The 18,245-nt window shown below is 42.4% G+C and overlaps 1 protein-coding gene across 3 annotated transcripts in view; it reads left to right on the plus strand.

Moving 5' to 3' along the window:
• The window catches only part of Prkg1 (protein kinase cGMP-dependent 1), a 1,217,686-nt gene that overhangs the window by 410,697 nt on the left and 788,744 nt on the right, over positions 1-18,245 (plus strand). Inside the window, exon 1 of one of the 3 annotated variants that reach the window (XM_085834099.1) lies at positions 1,695-1,775. The exons of the other annotated variants lie outside the window; for them this stretch is intronic. The gene's annotated coding sequence lies outside the window, so the exon portion shown is untranslated. Of the gene's footprint in view, positions 1-1,694; positions 1,776-18,245 lie in introns of those variants that run through there. 3 annotated transcript variants of the gene reach the window in all.

Consider the following 18,245-nt stretch of genomic DNA (forward strand, 5'->3'; position numbering starts at 1 on the left):
CCGGGATTTGTTGATGTAGAAACAGCATTTTTCTTGAAGGAACAGACAAAGACAACCTTCTTTAGCTGTCAGGACATCTAGCCCCCATCAGTTCTGAAGCACCACGGCTGCCAAAGAATCTATCTGTTTCTGGATAGTAAGCACAGTTTCAGACATTTCTTGAAGATTGCTTTTAAACTGGGAAGTGAATGTATCATATTGAGTCATGGAAGTCATTATCCCTGCAATTTCAGTGCCAGCACCTAAGGCTATTCCCATAGCCACCAAGAGTGGCATGACTTGAACGGCCCTCTTATGTTGAGCAGCTATCATATTTACAACTGGGATTGGCAGGGGCTCGTTCCCCTGGATTACTCCCAGTTTAGGGAAAAGGAGTACCAACATGCAGACTCCTGACCAGCTGGTGGGTAGGCAATGATATGCCTGAGTGCCACAGAGAATTGACGTGTTCTGGACTGCAGGGCATTGCAGAGATGATATATCGAGGGTTATGGTTCTATTGTGGTCTAGGGAACCTAGTGTTCTTACAGGATGTATCCCAGAGGCCTTAAAACAGTTTGCCATGCCAAAGAGAGGGATAGAGGTAAGGTGTGGAGTCATGGCAACATTGGAGTCAGGGCAGCTGACAAAGGGTGAGGTAAGGTTACTTGACAGTATCACCAGGATGCTATAAATGACAATTGTTGAGTTAGTTCCAGGGGTACAAATAACCAGCAGTCTTTAAAGCATCCAGGCCTGGTAACATTAAGGAGTTGGTATGCCGAGGTAAAGATTTCAAGCAAAAGGGGAAATGACAAATTAATGTCATTTATGAGGGGGTGATGTCAAAGAGGTAAAGACCTCAGAGGAGTGTTTGATTATCTCCCCTACTTTTCTGATATCTGGGAGTTGAGCAATTGAGACATATTCTCTAGATATGGATGGTACTCACTGGGGACCCGGGCTGATTTTTATGTTAGAGAGTACCAACAACTCCTCTCTCCCATCTGGAATCCCATGGGTCTTGTATGTAGAAAAAGAGTGTCTTGCGAAGTTGATAGAAGAAATGATCCTAGCATATGTATCTGACAAGACCAATATAGGTAGCCCCCATATTCGTCTGGACATTTTCTACAATAATCTTTTGCCTGGTCAAAGAGAAAGCAAGTATAGAGACCATAATATTTAGATGGGATAACAGATACAGGGATGATAGCAATTTGGATCAGTTCCTGGCATCCGGCTATGAAACAGTTTACTGCCCCTATTTGGAAAGACTGTTTTCTATGTGTATGTGTGTTGGGAGGGGGGTGTTATTGGACCTCAAATCTCCAAATATAAGGGCTAACCTGGATGGAAATGAACAGTAGGAGGAGGACAAGAAATCCATATCTAATCCAGTGAGGTTGAGCTCAGCTGCCGGAGTGGAGTCTCATTTTCTGGGATTGGGGACAAGATGGGTGGTCTCAACATCTTCCAGAACTTAACAGAGCATGGTCCTATTACAGTCGACATGTATGAAGAAGAATCATTTTTTAGGTGGAGGAATGAAAGGTTTGAGATGAGACAGATGGACCCAATGAGAGACTCCCTCGAGTTTAGCAGCTGTAGAGGTCATGAGGATTACCTTAAAATAGCCCTGCCATTTGAGAGAGGCATGAGGGCCAATATCTAGAGGGGATAGAAGGACTTGGTCTCCAATGTTGACAGGCAGTGGACAGGAGACAGTGTGTGGTCGTGGTAGATGGCATTCAGCAAAGTTCCATAGGAGAGAGTGGAGGTGACAAAGTAATGGGGTGAGTAGATGGTCTGGGAAGGGAGAACATTTAGGTAAAAGACCATGAGTTATGAATGAACATCTATACTTGAGTTCAAAGGGCAAAATAAGGAGAGGTCCCTTGGGGAGAGCTTGTAGCCTGAAAAGAACCAGAGGTAGGAGTTTTACCCAATCAAGGTAAAGTTCTTGTGACAGCTTAACAAGAGTGGTTTTTAAAGAGTGGTTAGTTCTTTCTACCTTACCTGAATATTAAGGGTGGTAGGGAATATGAAAATGCCAGGGGATGTCTAGGGCCTTAGATAGAATTTGAGAAACTTGGGAAGTAAATTCAGGACCATTATCTGATTGGAGAGAGGCTGGGACACCAAACCGGGGTATGATCTCTCAGAAGAGGAGATCAGAGACCATCCAAGCTTTTTTGTTAGTTGTGGGAAATGCCTCTACCCACCCTGAGAAAGTGTCTACCAAGACCAGGAGGTACTTGGCACGTCTGCCAGTGGGCCTGTGGGTAAAGTCAAGTTGCCAGTCAGTTCCAGGAAGGGAACTTCTAGCCTGATGGATAGGAAAAGAGGTGCTATGAAACCTTGAGTTGAAGTCAGACATCTAACAGATTTTGCAAGAAGCAGTGATAGATTTTAAGAAGCATAAGTCTTCGGGAGTAGTCTGTAGATGGGTCTTAACAAAGGAAGACAATGCTTGGCTGTTAGGATGAAAGAGTTGGTGAAGGTAGGACAGAGTTTGGCAGGTGTCAGGGGGTGAATGTGCAGATGTAGGTTGTAGTGTAAGAATGTCCTGGGGAGGATAAGACAAGTCTATGCCCCTAAGGGCCCCTTCATGCAAAAAGGAGCTGCCATCTGTGTACTAGGTATATATGACCTGAGGCAATGCGCCCTCATGTATGTGTGAAGGATGAGGTAATAGTTCCTCTAAAGTTTCAGTGCAGGAATGAGATAGGGCATGGTCAGAATTTGGTCAAAGAAGAGGTGGACATGATTGGAAGGTGAGTGTGGGGTCTTCTATTAGAGCTACCTTAAGAGAAAGAATCCTGGAGAGAGGTAGAGTCTGTAAGTCTTTGTAAGTTAAAAGCTGTGACAAGTAATGAGAAGAGAATACAGTTATGGGCAACCCAAAGGTTAGGTTTTTTTTTTTTTCTTACGAGGTCAGAAATGATAGGCTTAAATCTCTTGAGGCTCTGGAGAGGGAGAGGATATTGAGCTTTGGTTTTGTACCTGATAGAGTCTAGTAATTGGATGACAACAGGAAAATGGTGTTTAGTAATAGAGGGGTTTTGGATGTCTCAGACTCAGGGATCTTACCTGAGAAGCTGGTAAAGAAAATAGCATGTTAGCGTTAGCGTTACCGTTAGGTGGGATGGCTAGAAGAAGGAGCAGAGGAACTGTTGGCAAGCTTGGGTTTAGGCGAATGGGGGGAGCAAAGGAAATAGAGGCTAACAGCCTAGCTAGAAGATCCCTTCCCAATGAGAGGACAAGACATGTTGGCACTACCAAAACAGAATGGGTAAGAGGTACACCCCTAGAAATGCAACTAAGTGGTGGGGTCTGGTGAGGGAAGTAAGGCTGTTCTCCTACCCTGACAATAGGAAAACAAGAAGGAGAAGTGAGTCCCCAAAACTCTGTCAGGGCCAAGTAAGGGCTCCAGTATCCAAGAAGAAGGAGATGGGCTGCCCACATACCAAGATATCAACCCAGGGCTCCCTGCTAGTTATGGCAGTGGTCGGGTCAGGGGAGCTCGGGCCTCCTTAGTCAACCATAGCCAAGCCTAGGAGATCAGCTGGAGGATTATCTAGGGGGTGATGTCCCTCTGTTCTGTGTAACATGAGGGCAATCGACAGTTCAATGGCACCTAGGGCATGGCCCCCTTGGCTTGTGGAAGTTAAGGTGGGCTTTTGCCCAATGACCTTGTTAACCATATTTGTAGCAGGTACCTGGTGATCTCTGAGTCTTAGAAGACCATGAGTCCAGGGCAGTGGCTGGGGCTGGTTGAACAGCCTTTGCCAGCATATGGTGTTTTTGTTTGCAGACTTCCTCATCTCTCCCATGGTACACTTTGAAGGCCAGTACTTAAACTTCTGTCTGTGGAGTTAGGGGTCCTCTCTCCAGCTTTTTAAGTTTAGCTTTTATGTCGGGGTAGCTCTGGGAAAAGAAGTGGGTCATAAGAAGTTGCTTACCTTCTGGGTTTTCAGGGTCCAGATTGGTATGTTGCAATGAAGCCTTTGTGAGGCGTTCTAAAAATTGATATGGATTTTCCTGCTTATCCTGGACAACCTCTTGGAGTTTTTCAAAATTTACCAACTTTAAGGCTGCCTTTCTTAAGCCCACCAAAAGGCAGGTAATAAACCTGTCTCTGGCTTAAATACCACCTGCAGAATTATAATCCTATCAAGGTTCCTGCTCAGGCACTGTCTCCGATCCGATTGGCTGTGCTCTATCTGTTTGATGAATTTCATCTGCATGTGTTCTCACATGCTCCCATGCTTGCCCGTGTACCTCAGGAAGTAACTTATTAGTTAGTATCATATGTACATCATGAAAAGCCAAGCTGTAAGGTTGAGTAATGTATTGACACTCTTTAATAAAGGCAGAAGAGTTAGAGGTATAAGAACCCAGTCTGCGTTCTATTTGAGAAAGTTCAATCAGCGAGACAGGAACATGTATTCTTACAAAGCCATATACCCCAGCAATTTCTCTTAGAGGAAGGACTGATGCTGGGTCAGGTGTCCCTGAGGGAGGACTTGGGGGTTTGGCTGTGGCCTTAGAACGAATGATAGGCAGGGTGAAGGTAAGTGCCAATGTAGGACATTTGGAGTGACCTGCGGCTGGCACAGAAGAAGGGGAGGGCTCTGGAGAGGTAGAGGTAGCATGCTCTGGGCTGTCCTGATAAGAAGAAGAAACTGAGACAGCAGTTTGGGTTTTTGGTGGTGTGGAAACAGGTCTGTGGCAGAAAGGAGGTGGTTTGTTAGCTGGATATAGCATTATAGCATCATCTGGCTTAGGTTGTGTAGGTTTCATGGCTAAGAGAAGTTGGGTTGGGGAACATGGAGGGATTGGAGCAAAGACAGATGAATGCTTGGACCTCTTTCCATGTACCAGTTTGCTGGCGGTATGTATTAAGAGTCCTTAAAATAATTGGATCTAGGGTACCATGAAGTGACCATTTGGAACTATTATCTAGCTGGTACTGAATCCAGATCTTATTGCAGAGGTATGTTAATTTTGATGCCTTCGAGTCAGGCGTTAGCTTCAAAGATCTGAGATTTTCCAGGAGACATCCCAGTGGGGTACCTGGAAATGCATTTGAGGACATCGCAGCACCTTTTGGAAGGTTACTGGATTGTTCCTACCAATGCCCGGAGAACAATTCAGTAACCAAAAAGAAATCAGCCAGGCTAGAGGCCCAAGTCGTCATGAGGGCCCCCTAGAGGCTATCCAGTAAGTCCCAGACTTATTGTAGAAAGGGCTCTACCCTGGATCCAGGGGTTTCTTAAATGACTGGCTGCAAGAGCCCAGAGGGGAGGGGAACAAGATCCTCTTTCAAGGGAATGGTCACCCAAGGGTTGATGTCCTAATTCTTATGGCAGCTGGGAGGTGTGGCTGTTAAATGTCAACCCCTTTTCCCCCAGAAAAGGCTGGCCAGGCCCTATCTGGGAAATTAGAGGCCCTCTAGCCTACTGACCCTACCAATTAATATGCTGGTGTCTGTGTGAGAATTCTAACAATCTGGTAAATAGAAACATGGAACTGAATGGATTAGGTAGAAGTACAGCTCACTGGTAGAAGTTCCTATGTCCACTAAAAGGCAGTAGCAGCAGCAGCAGCAGCAGCAGCAGCAGCAGCAGCAGCAGCAGCTCATGTGTTGGAAGCCTGCAATTCCTGTAGCAATCAGCTGAGGGGCCAGGATGCCATTTGTTATGCCACTCTCAGCTGTCACACACAGCAGGCCGGGCAGAAGTTCTGCTGAGCAGCAAGAGTTCTGGCCCATTCCACTGGTAGCAGTCACTGCAGCCACAGTTGCAGGCTGCGGTCAGTGGTAGGAGCACACTCAGCAATGGTCCATGAGGCCTTGATCTTGACACCTCTGCTGGTCCCCTCTGCGGTGCTCCACAGCTGCTGTTGATGCTTCCGCTGATTCCCAGGGTTTGGCACCAAAATGATGTGTTAAAATAGTGACTCACATCTGAACACAGCACACTGGGCCCAAACAGTTTCATGTGTGAGAGGTTTATTGGGAGAGAGAGAGAAAGGGGAAGGTGGTGGCAGAAAGAGAAGGGGGAAAGAAGAGAGAGAGAGAGGGGCGCTCCCCTTATTTATATGGAAAATGACATAACACAGGTAAAGGTGGGAGGTGAGCCAAGTGGATTCTGGGAATATGGTGCCTGTTGTCTTGGCAACAGGTCTTCAGGTCGACCTGTCACCTATGTGATGTTATAGGTTTGGGAGGTCCTGATGCCAACAGGGAGATTTCCTTCAAAGACAGCATCCATTTACCAAAATCTCCAGAGAGGACAATGTTGCACCAAAGAAGTTTGGGTACAAGGTAATAACTGCAAAACTCTGATAAAGATTTGATAAGGTTAACCAGCAAAGCAGAAAATGTGCAGGAAGGGCATGGCTGAGAAGTAATGTTTTGATTTTATAAGGTTTTGCTGAGACATGATTGCCTTGGCAGTAGGAGATTCTGGACAAGGGGGCTGAGATGCAGTGATGGCTTTAATCCTGCCCTGCTACTGGCAAAGCAATATTGTGGTTGACACTAAATCAAGAAGACCCTTTTAGAAGGATGCTTAGGAGAGGGAAGGAACATCTCTACCAATCAAAATCCAGTGTTCTCACCTACCACTATGCTGATCTCATTATTATTATTCCTCTTCAGGGTTTTGTTTCCTATGTTGCTAAGATACTTGCTGAAGTTATGGTAAATCATTTCAATAGCCTAAACTATTTATCAAGTTGTGTTCTTCCACATATAAGTAGAGGTATTTCATAATAATCGCTATCACCGTTGATATTCTCAGAAGGACATATAAGTGTTAAATTCTCTATTTATTTGCTAGGGAGATATCTTAGTCAGTAAAGTTTGTGTTGCACAACCCTGGGGCCATTAGTGACATCCCTAGCTACCATGTAAAAAGCTACACATACTGACATAGGCTTATAGTCCCAGCGCTAGAGACACAGAGACAGGAGGGTCTCTGGAGCTCACTGAGCAGCCATCCTAACCCAAAGATCCCACAAAGAGACTCTGTCTCCAAACACAAGGTGGGCGGTTTGTAGTAAATGACCCTGGAGCTGAGCTTTAGCCATATATGCATACATACCCGCACATGTCCCTGTACAGATGTAAACACACACACACACACACACACACACACACACTTACCCCCAGAACATTTTTATTTAGTTAGTAAACAACTAAACAGAAACAAATCAGTTTCTCAAGCATAGGAAAACGTGGAGCCAAGACCAGTAAGGTCTGAGAGGCTTATGAAATCCTGCAGTATAATCAGTGGTTTGTACCGCCGAGGCACACAGCAGAGAATGCAGTGCAGATCTTAACCCATTTGCCTTTGCTGCGTTATCTTGGTTATCCATCGTCATGGTACTCAGCTGTAAAACAGGAAAATAGGTTTCATAGGTATGTGTCAGACTGAAGTAGACAATCTGTGTAATTCTCTTTCCAAATGGCAATATTGTCAGGAGCTCTTATTGTGTATTTTGGGCTGACAACATGGGACAGGAATAGTTTTAATCCTGAAGGGGTATGGGGGAAGGCAGAACTGGAGTAAGTACGATGAAACCAGGCGAGTGGTAAATTTTAGGTAGGTTCCCAGATTCTGGTACACAAGATAAGGATTCTTTTCTGATAAATTTTTAACATTCAGCATAAGAGATGCCATGATAAATAAAAACACCAGTGGGCTAAACAGAAACAGAACTTACAAGGTTATCTCTGGCTTATTTAATTGATTTTCATAAAGCTTACCTGATAAGAACCAGCAGCCAACCTAGGAGACAGGCTTGAAACTTTACAAAAGTATCACACCAAGATATTCCTTCCATTTGCTGACATGGTTGGTTGGTTTGTTTGGTTTGGGTTGGGTTTGGGAACTTTCTTAACTGTGGTCATTGGATGAATTTGGTACTAGTTTTGGGGACCGGGTATATAGAATTCTGCATCCTCTGTTTCCTCCCTTCAGGTGCTATGCTGCACACAGAGCTAGAAGAATAAATCAGAGTCTGTCATGGGTAGGATCTGCAGGATGCCAGTCAAACTGAGAGTGAGTGTAGGGGGGTTGGGGTGTTCCCCCAAAGATTTTAGTGTTACAGCTCTTTTAGATGATACTCAGTGAAACAGCTCTCTTAGAAGATCTTTAGTGAAACAGCTGGTGCACCTATACTTTACTCAGAGCGACCAAGAGCTATGTATGAACTGTGGAGAGCGGGAAGGGGTTTTCAGAGTGAATGGCTGCAGTATAATGTACTGTGAATGCCTCATTTGTATGGAGAGGCATTCCGGGCATCCCATGTACTTGCTGGTTGAGTTCTTATCAGAACGAGGAAGTTGAACTTGTAGGTTTGCAGAGGGCTCCAAACCTTCCTCAGGTGGTGGGGTTTGGGCTCCTGAGACAAGGTTAGAGAAGGGAAAACCCTGCTGAAAAAGAAAATAATAATAATAACGTAATCCTCTATTTTGCTCTGCGCTCAGAAGAGCTGTCAGGACATGGGAGACTTCAACCTTAAGTAGCAAGATGGAACATAGGAACAACTCGTTTAATATCCTTTGTCCTGGCTCCCACAGAGGTTGCTTATATTTTAGCTTAATAGTTTAGATTTCAAGCCTGGCCAGGATGTCTGGGGTCATCATGTACAGATAATGTGTTTGGGGGTGTGTTTTGTATATCCCTTTTTTAATGTCAAATTGGCTTTTAACAACATGCAACTAGGAAGCCTTGTGGGGTTGTTGAGCTGTTAACAGCAATGCTAACCCTCTCCTGCCGTGGCTCAGGACCCTTCATTAAACAAGTAAGGCTCCTTCTTCCCTCCTGCCTAGAGGCTGTTGCCTTGGCCTTTGGCTCTCGCTGGAGATCTAGAAGGAACAGTTACGTTTTCACAAACTTCTGTTTGTGTTCATGTTTTTGAACTTGATTTTTTTCTCTCTCTCTCTGACTTTGACGACTTTCTGGGGGCTAATTTTGACCATCTTGAAAATAGGGAACAATCTCAGGAAATTGTTTTCTTTCTTGTTTTTAAATATTGATTGGACTCAGGAAGAGGGAGTATAATTAAACTCACAGCAGTAATCAAGCCCCCTTTCATAAGAAGCCTTTTATCTTTCCACCTAGCTTGAGACTGCCTTCCCTTGTTTCTTGGGGCTAAGTGGCAGGGAGCCACTTGGCTCAGCCAGCTGTACCTTGGCAGGGGTTGCCATGAATCAGATGTCCTTTTCCTCCTCGAAGGCAGAATGTGTCTCTTACTCTGGCTGGCCTCACATTTCAATTTGCAAATAAGTGTTTGGTTTCTGTGCCCTTCTTTTTGCTATAGTTCACACATCAATCGAAATGATAGTCCCTGAACCTATACTACTGAGCTTTACAGGGTCACCCTCTCACCTTGAACTTGAGGGTCTCTCTTGTCCATGATGTACCTTTTAAAGTAAAATATCCATCAGTAAATGGGGAGGAAAAAGCCCTCCATAAAGAAACCAGAGAGTGAAGGCATCAGGCTTCCTGTCTAACAGTGAGGCAAAGGATAACCATGGCATGGATTCAGACTTTAGGACCTAACTGGGTCATCCATTGTCCCTACAGGTACAGGTAATGTTTAATTGTATGTGTCAGCTTGACAACACTGTAGGGTACAAGATGTTTAGGTGCTCATGAGGGTACTGGGGATGAGGTTAACATTTAAATCAATAAATTGAGACTTAACTACCTAACGGAGTAACCTCATCTGATCAGTGGAGGCATAAATCAGACAATTGATTGATCTTCCTGTAAGTCTTCCTACCTGATAGCCATAGGACATTGGACTTTCAATACTTTCTAACTAGAGCTGAAACAGTAGATTTTCTTAGTTCCCTGGGCAACAGCTAACTGAGTACAGCAAGTTTTAGGCCTTTGGACTCTGACTGCAGTTAATCCCTCTGTGTTCCTTGGTCCCAGCATACCAGCTACAGATGAGTAGACTTCTGTAATTAATTTCTTACAATAAATCCTTTAATGTATTGTTTAATATGTAAGTATATTTCATATGCTATATAGAAAACTTATTGGTTTTATTTCTCCAAAGAATGCCGTTATATAGAATATTGTTTAACATTTGGAAATTCACTGTGTTTTAAGTACTTTACTGTATGTCATTCAACAGTAAAAATACAATAAGAATGAATGGAAATCTGCAACAGGCAGAAGTTTATAGGGAATACTTACTATTGGAGAAATTTAAAACATCTGAGCCTCTTTATTTATATTTTGTGTAATCTCTCCTGTGATGGTTTGTATATGCTTGGCCCAAGGAGTGGCACTAGTAGCATATGTGGCCCTGTTGGAGTAGATGTGTCACTGTGGGTGTGGGCTTTAACCCCTCTTCCTAGCTGCCTGAAAGCCAGTCTTCTAGCAGCTTTCAGATGAAGATATAGAACTCTAAGCTCTGCCTGCACCTCATTTGCCTGGACACTGCCATGTTCCTACCTTGAAGATAATAGACTGAACCTTTCAAACTGTAAGCCATCCCCAATTAAATGTTGTCCTTTATAAGACTTGCATTGGTCATGGTGTCTGTTCATAGTAGTAAAACCCTAAGACATCTTCCTTATACATATTAATGGCAGATGGAATCCCATGCCTTCATTTTGAAAAGGGAAAAAATATCTTGTAAAAAATATCTTGTAAAAAAATATCTTCTCATTACCACTGTCCATCAGAAGCAGGCAATACACTGCAATCTCTATGTGTGAAGAATCAGAATTTGAAGTAGAGAGTTGTGACACAAGCAAATAGGGTCCATGTGGTTTCCTTTGGTGATAGGTCAAGTGAGAGTACTCCCTAGTTTGTAAGGGCAGCAATGGTAACTGTAGGGCAACTCATATCTAATTTGAGTGGTGCTGGCTACTGGTAGGAGGGTAAGAGTGTGGAATACTGGCTGCCGGGCACAGAGGAATCCTCTTTCTATAGTGCCTGTGGTAGAATTTGGGCTGTAAAGCTATAAGGTGATTCCTGACTGCCTTTATTCTCCAGATTTTCCAAATCTGATCCTCTGATTCTCTCGCCTTCATTGTAAATATGCTAGTTTATAAATTTAGTTTCTTATTCCATTAGCCAGTTATTGTTGTTGTTAATATATAAGATTAAAAATTGATTCATTTTCCTGGCTTTTCTTTAGGGGTGTGTGTGTGTATGTGTTTGATGCCTGTGTTGTGATGTTTGTGGGGAAAGTATGGGTGTGTGTATACCACAGTGAATGTATGGAGGTCAGAGAACACCTTATACTGTCATTTTTTTTTACCTTCTACCTTGTTTGAGACAAGATTTCTTATTTTTGTCCTTCTGTGTATGCCTATCTATCTTAGAAGCTAGTTTGCAGGCTAGAGGAGAAGTTCTCTCTGCCTCTCATCTTCCTCTTCACTGGGATTATGGACACATACTACTGTGCCTAGCTTTACACTGGTTTAAGGATTCAATGTCAGACTCTCACACTGTCTCTAAGCACTTTACCCATTGAGCCATCTCCTTAGCCTATCTGACATCTGTTCACTGCCTACTGAACAGTGTTACTCTTCTAAGTGTGATGGATGGAAGAGTGAATATGGTGGCAAGACACTGTCTCATGGAGATTACATTATTATAGAGTAAAAAATAAATAAGCATAAAAGCCAAGAAATAAAGAATATAAGCAAGGAAGACCAAAGTGATGGTAAGTATACAGAATTAAGTAAAATAGAATAGAATGATAAAGAGACAGAAGGAGCAGAAAGAACCTGTGGTTGGAGAAGGGCTCTGTGGGTAAACAACAGTTGTGTGGAGACTTCAATAGCAGGAAGGACACACAGATATTAGCGAGCAGAAAGTCTGGGGTGGGAGTGTCAGTTCAAAGTTACAAACAATGCAAATTCTAACTTGAAAGATATTTAGAACAAAGGAGAAAGAAAGAAAGAAAGAAAGAAAGAAAGAAAGAAAGAAAGAAAGAAAGAAAGAAAGAAAGAAAGAAAGGAAGGAAGGAAGAAAGAAAGAAGGAAAGAAAGAGAAAGAGAGGGGGGAGGGGAAGGGGAGGGGAGGGGAGGGAAAGGAAGGGACCAAAATGTGGCTTGTAGTTTTATGTTCTACCCATTTTTGCTCTGGAAAAGGGGGCTGTGCTACTAGCCCCCATCCCAGCTTCCCTCAAATCCAAAGATTAAAAGACACAGACACACAGTTGTTCATTTACAACTTGCCTCTTTGGCACAATTGCTGGGTGCTACTATCTCCCACCTGCCCTGAACCTCAGTGGCTAGTCCCATCTAGCCCCTGCCATACATCCCTGACCACCCACCTGTAGTAGTGGCCACAGGTCGCAGCTCCTCCTGAGACCTCACATGGTTGCAGCAAATGGCTGGAGGCTTTCTTTCCTGACAGGTCAAGAACCAACTGGGGTAGAGGACCTTAGCATCAGAACCCCCCACACACACACACCAAAATGAATAAGAACCCTTGAGAGAACTTTGAATGTTTCTGAAGGTCAGTTGAAGCAATTTTGAAGACTGAGCAGAGTTCAGGGTAGACTTAAATATGCTTCTGCTTAAATTTAAATTTTTATCTGCTACATCCCATGTTTTGTCCTTTTTACATTTTTACTGAAGCGATTGCACTTTTGCCTTTCCTTGGACCCATTCTGCCTTCTGCACAGAACCTTTGAGGAAAGGGAACTTGGCAACTACCATCTGTGCTTAGTGACTTGTTTGAATGTGCAAGGATAGGAGCGAGCACACATTCCCATATGACTTGAGTTATACTATGTTACTAGTGGAAAACTAGATGACAATCAAGCAGTGAGACACTTGCTGAATTCAGGACAGAACAGTATGACGCTTTGCATCTGAAACAAAATTCCCACTCAGACCTTTCTGTACAATTTCTATGTCTGTCATATCAAAACTTCAAGTAGACAATTAAAATGTAGCAACAACAACTAATGATATTCTTTTTCGTTATATTCTAAATATTCTCCTGTTTCCTTTTTACATTCTTTCTATGCTATTTCCAAATCTGTATATATTTTCCATTGAGAGACTGGTTGAATATGCACAGACACATAGAAAATGTTAAAAAGAATCTTGGATGGTGCCTGTCATTTGGAAAGATAAAACTTGGAGTGTGTCAAAAGATACCTGATCATACAGTGAACCCTGAGATTCTTTACTGGGAAAAACCTCTCTTTAGTTGTGATATGGCTCAGCCCTAGGACACCTTTAATCAAGTTCTCTTTTTGTTGTAAACAGGACTAAATAAAGTCAACCACAGGTCAAGAAGTGGAGCAAGAAGCCAGTTGACAGGGAGCATAGGAAAAAACAAAGCAAGTAAATGAAAGTCGGGAGGAGAGATAGAGATACACAGAAAGTAGAAAGGAGGAACATTCAGTTTGAAATGGGTTTTTAAGACAGTGTGGAGAAGGAGAGCTGTCTCTCCTTCTGGGACATCCATTGAGGAGGAAACTCAGCTAGGTGCTTTTTCTGCCTCTCTGGGATATGAGGTTTTCACCCATCATCTGACTCTTGAGTGTTCATTTGATAAAATTGAATGATTGGGATTTTGTTTTAAAAACAACAGGATTGTATTCCCGTGCCTCCTCCTCAAAATGACCTGTCTTGGTGTTAAGTATTGCCAAGATTCCTTGGTTAAAATATTCTTCTTGATTTGGTTTTCTTCTCCCTCTCTCTCTATGTCTGTGTGTCTCTGTCTCTCTCATGTATGTCTCTCCATCCCTATCTCTATCCCCGTTTCTGCATATCTCTCTCTCTCTCTCTCTCTCTCTCTCTCTCTCTCTCTCTCTCTCTCTCTCTCTCTCTCTCTCTCTCTCTCTCTCTCTCTCCACCCTAGCCTTCAGTTAAACAAAGTGACACTGAACACAAATGAACCCCCTTGGGTCCTGACAGCTTCTTTGTATATACCCCTTTCTTCCCACAATTAAAGCTTTATAAAAGGAATCACAATATAACCTCCTATACTGCTTTGTACATAAAAGTAGAAATACTATTCTGTGTTTTCTCGTATGTAAATAACTTTTAGCCTTCTTGAAACAGTGATTAGTTTGTGTTTTAGCATATTAGTTTTTCTCACCTACCTAAAATGTTGTGCCCCAAATGAGCTTTGTGCAGCATTGCCTCTGATGAAAACATGTAGACTGTCAAAAGAACAATTGGGTTGTATTTGGCACCCTCACCTTTCCTGTGTTATACCTATAATTTGGGACCTCCATCTTTTGTTTAACATCATGCCACAGAAGTATCCGAAATGATAAAATAATAAAAACACATACAGCCAGTGCTGTTGTGGCCATTGATCTTCTCAGCATCCTTTGATCTTTCTGACACATACCAAAAATCAGATACCTTTGATGAGTGTGCACATGAATGCACACACCCCCTGCCTTCATTTATCATTGATGCCTCTCGTCATACATCACTCAGTTGGCCACGTTCTTGTTATTGTAAAACAGGCAAAACTCATTCTTTCCATGATAAATACCCAATCTACAAAGAGTATAAACATAACTGCACTCATTTTCTGAAAATTTGTTCCCCACATGCATGTTGAAAAATCAGCAAAAGGGTCACTGTAATACTCTTTGCCTTAAAGGGTACCATGGTTCTGTGTGCCGCCCAGGTTCCACTCAAGACACTGGACTTTTTTCAGCTTCCTGAGGAAGAATAGAATAATCACTGATAATTCTTTTTAATGTCAAACCACATGCAGAAGATATTTGTGCATTCTATCCATGACAAAGGATGACACTGTATACCAGGATGTCTTGTTCATTACAGGACTAAAGAACAGACACCTGGATACCTATTTACAGTGTATCAATGGCGAAGCATTCTGGCCTTAAAGAACAGTAGATTCTCAGTACTGAAGGAAAACTAAAATAAAGGTCTTATTAGTTATAATAATGACTTTGGGAAATTGCTCATAATATTCCTTCCTTGATGGAAAATTGTATGATTAGTTCTATCTTTTTTTTAAAGGAACTCCTGGCTTATTCCATGGAAAGAGACTTATACATGGACTCTCCTCACCATCTGTTCACATTTCACTAGGCTAGCCAGCCAACCTATGAATGCTTTTCTGATGGATAGAGATGGAAAGCTGCTACTACTTATACAGGAAATGACTATTTATCCATAAAACAGCATACCTAGAAAATGGAAAGAATGTGCAAAACCACTGTAAGCCAAAAGAACTTGGAACCAAAGTGCTGCTTTGGATATGCTGGCCTGAATTGCAGTCAGACTTTTGATTGATGGCCCAGGCAGACAGAAGTCACTTCTACTCCCTTTGGCACGGGCTTTTACTATTCATAGTGATGGATGTCAGGGCTTGACTTGATGATTAAGCCAGCAAATGAGTTACAATGTTAAACACTTGGCAAAGAGAAATATGGCATGCAAACTACATATGGCATATGAATGTGCTTATTCTGAAGGGCTTAATGTCCAGATCTTATGTTGCATTAAGGATCCCTGAATAAATACTAAATGTACTCTCCTATGGCTAGAATAAGCTGTCCATAAAAGTTGTTGATAAAGCCCACATATAGGACATTGTAACACTTAACATTTATTGGATCTTCACTCTACACACTGCGTTGACACCAGTGAACCCAATACACTCCTCAACCTCTTTATGAAGTATACAAATAATTCTCTTCATTATTTGAAGGACGGAAAGTGAAGGAAGCTGAAGGAAGTTTAGTGTCCTGAGTGTTACCTGGGAGGCACAGAGAATTATGGTGCCCTCTAAGGCAGACAGTATTACAGTGGCCCCTTTGCTGATTTTCAACACACTTGTGGGGAGCAAGTAATTTCCAGCCTGTAAAAACCTAGTTGGACTGAGTCAATTTGTCAGATCTAATTTGGAACTGAAGTGGATATGTAAAATTACCTAAGGGCAATATTAGGACTCAAGGTTGGCTTGTGAATGAGAAAGCCAGTAAGATAGCCATCCACATATTTTGGTACCATCAAGAGTAGCTCTGTAATAAAGCCAACGATATCAAATCTGCACCAGCAGTATTTCAGGCAGAATCATTTCATCAAAATCAGGTTGAAGCCATGCTTACCAAACTTGAGCTATGAAGATCTTCATTTAACTTAGTATTTGGATGAATGATATCAGTTCATGGCACGACTCATACATATATATCCATACATTTCATAGATCCATGATTATGAAGAAATCAGAGGGTGGTGTGTAAACCAACAGGTTTATTGCAGAAGCCAAAACGTTTCTTGTCACTAACGTTAGGGAAAAAAAATAGCTGTATTGAGTCAATTTGTCCGATCTATTTTGAAGCTGAAGTGGAGATGTGAGATTACCCAAGGGCAATATTAGGACAAAAGGTTGCCTTGTGAACGAGAAAGTCGATATGATAGTGCAGGACTTCTTAGTTCTGGAATCAGAACACTTTGTGGGTTTAGGTTCTTCTTTCCAACATTTATATTCCCACAGAGCTTGAATGAATAATTAAGCATGGTAAGATCTGTCTTCTGGTGGGATAATGCCAAGCATACCTGATGTATGGTAGCGATACCACAGCAATACTTGGCCTTGTTCAGCATTGAACGTAGACAAGAATTGTGAGAGAAGGGTATATTTATTTCAAATGTACACTTTTGGACATGTAAAGCAGATGTCTCTCCTACCCTTTTACCTACTTACCTCTAAATTGGTTTAACTTAGCATGGAATTTTAGGACAAAATTGTGGATTTGGGAGCCTTCCCTTGTGCTGAAGAATCCAGAAGGCATGGCGATGCACTTACTTTCCTTGTCTTGCTTGCTAAGGAAAAATTAAGGTCCCCACCTTTAATGAATCACAAAGTAGTCATTAAATTCTAACAACAGGGACAGGACAATGCTTTGAGTTTGGTTATGAGGTCTTCCCAAAGGGTGAAAAAAGAAGAATAACAAGATGGATGCTTTCAGAAGTTAAATTCTGTAAATAGATCTACACATGTGCTGTCCAGCCCTGTTCTGAACAGGAGTGCTAAATTTCCTGGTAATTTAGATCCCAGAGAGGTTGTCAATGGGATTACAAGATGCCTTAATTTCTTCCAAGGACTCCCAAGGACTTGGAGAAATGTCTTCTGTCACAAAGAAGTATGTGCTTGGTTGTACAGAGACCTGCAGTTTGAAATAAAGTAGTGAATCTGAGTTTGCCTACACTTAAGCCCAGATAGAAAAGGATACTCCCAACTGGAGTCCTCCCTCTTGTCCTCACAGGCTGTGTGAGATATATAAACCACACAGGCTGAAAAACCACACAGGCTGAAAAATCCCATTAAAACCATATCAGACTGCCCCACTTGGGGATCCACCCCATAAACAACCACCAAACCCAGACACTAGGCAGATGCCAACAAGAGTCTGCTGACAGGAGCCTGATATAGCTGTATCCTGCAAGGTTCTGCCAGTGCCTGGAAAATACAGAAGTGGATGCTCACAGTCATCCATTGGATGGAGCACAAGGTCCCCAATGAAGAAGCTAGAGAAATACCCAGGGAGCTGAAGGGAACTGAAGCCCCATAGAAGGAATATCAAATATAAATTAACAAGTACCCTCAGAGCTCCTTGGAACTATACCACCAATCAAAGAAAACATGTGGCGGAACTTGTGGCTCTAGCTATATTTGTAGCAGAGGATGGCCTAGTCCGTCATCAATGGGAGGAGAGGCCCTTGGTCCTGTGAAGGCTCTACTCCCCAATATAGGGGAATGCCAGGACCAGGAATGGGAGTGGGTGGGATGGGAAGCAGGGAGAGGGGGAGGGAATAGGGAATTTTTGGAGGGAAAACTAGGAAAGGGGATAACATTTGAAATGTAAATAAAGAAAATTTCTAATAAAAAAAGAAAAAACCATATCAGAAATATGATTGCATTTACATTTGACACATACATTCAGAATATGAAGCCTCATACAACCTTTTTCTGAGATCAGATAAGTTTTTGGTTTTCATGCTTACATCTCATTTAGCTTCTCTGGTCCTGTGTTTTGACATTATGCCACATTGCTCTCATAAAAAAAAAAAAAATGTCTAGAAAAATGTGCATGCGATGACTGGGTATAGAAAGCACTAGGGCTTAGACTCATAGAATGTCCATGAGCTGTGGAACAGGAACTCCACAGTGAACTGAGTGACTAGAAAAGAAACTGCGCACTTGAACACAAAAGGACCGAATTGGTTTCTCTTCTGGCAATAGGACAGTCATAAAGGAAGGGAGCGA

Source organism: Mus caroli, unplaced genomic scaffold (assembly GCF_978045245.1).
Source record: "Mus caroli unplaced genomic scaffold, Mus_caroli_1 scaffold_20, whole genome shotgun sequence".
NCBI classification, from domain to species: domain Eukaryota; kingdom Metazoa; phylum Chordata; class Mammalia; order Rodentia; family Muridae; genus Mus; species Mus caroli.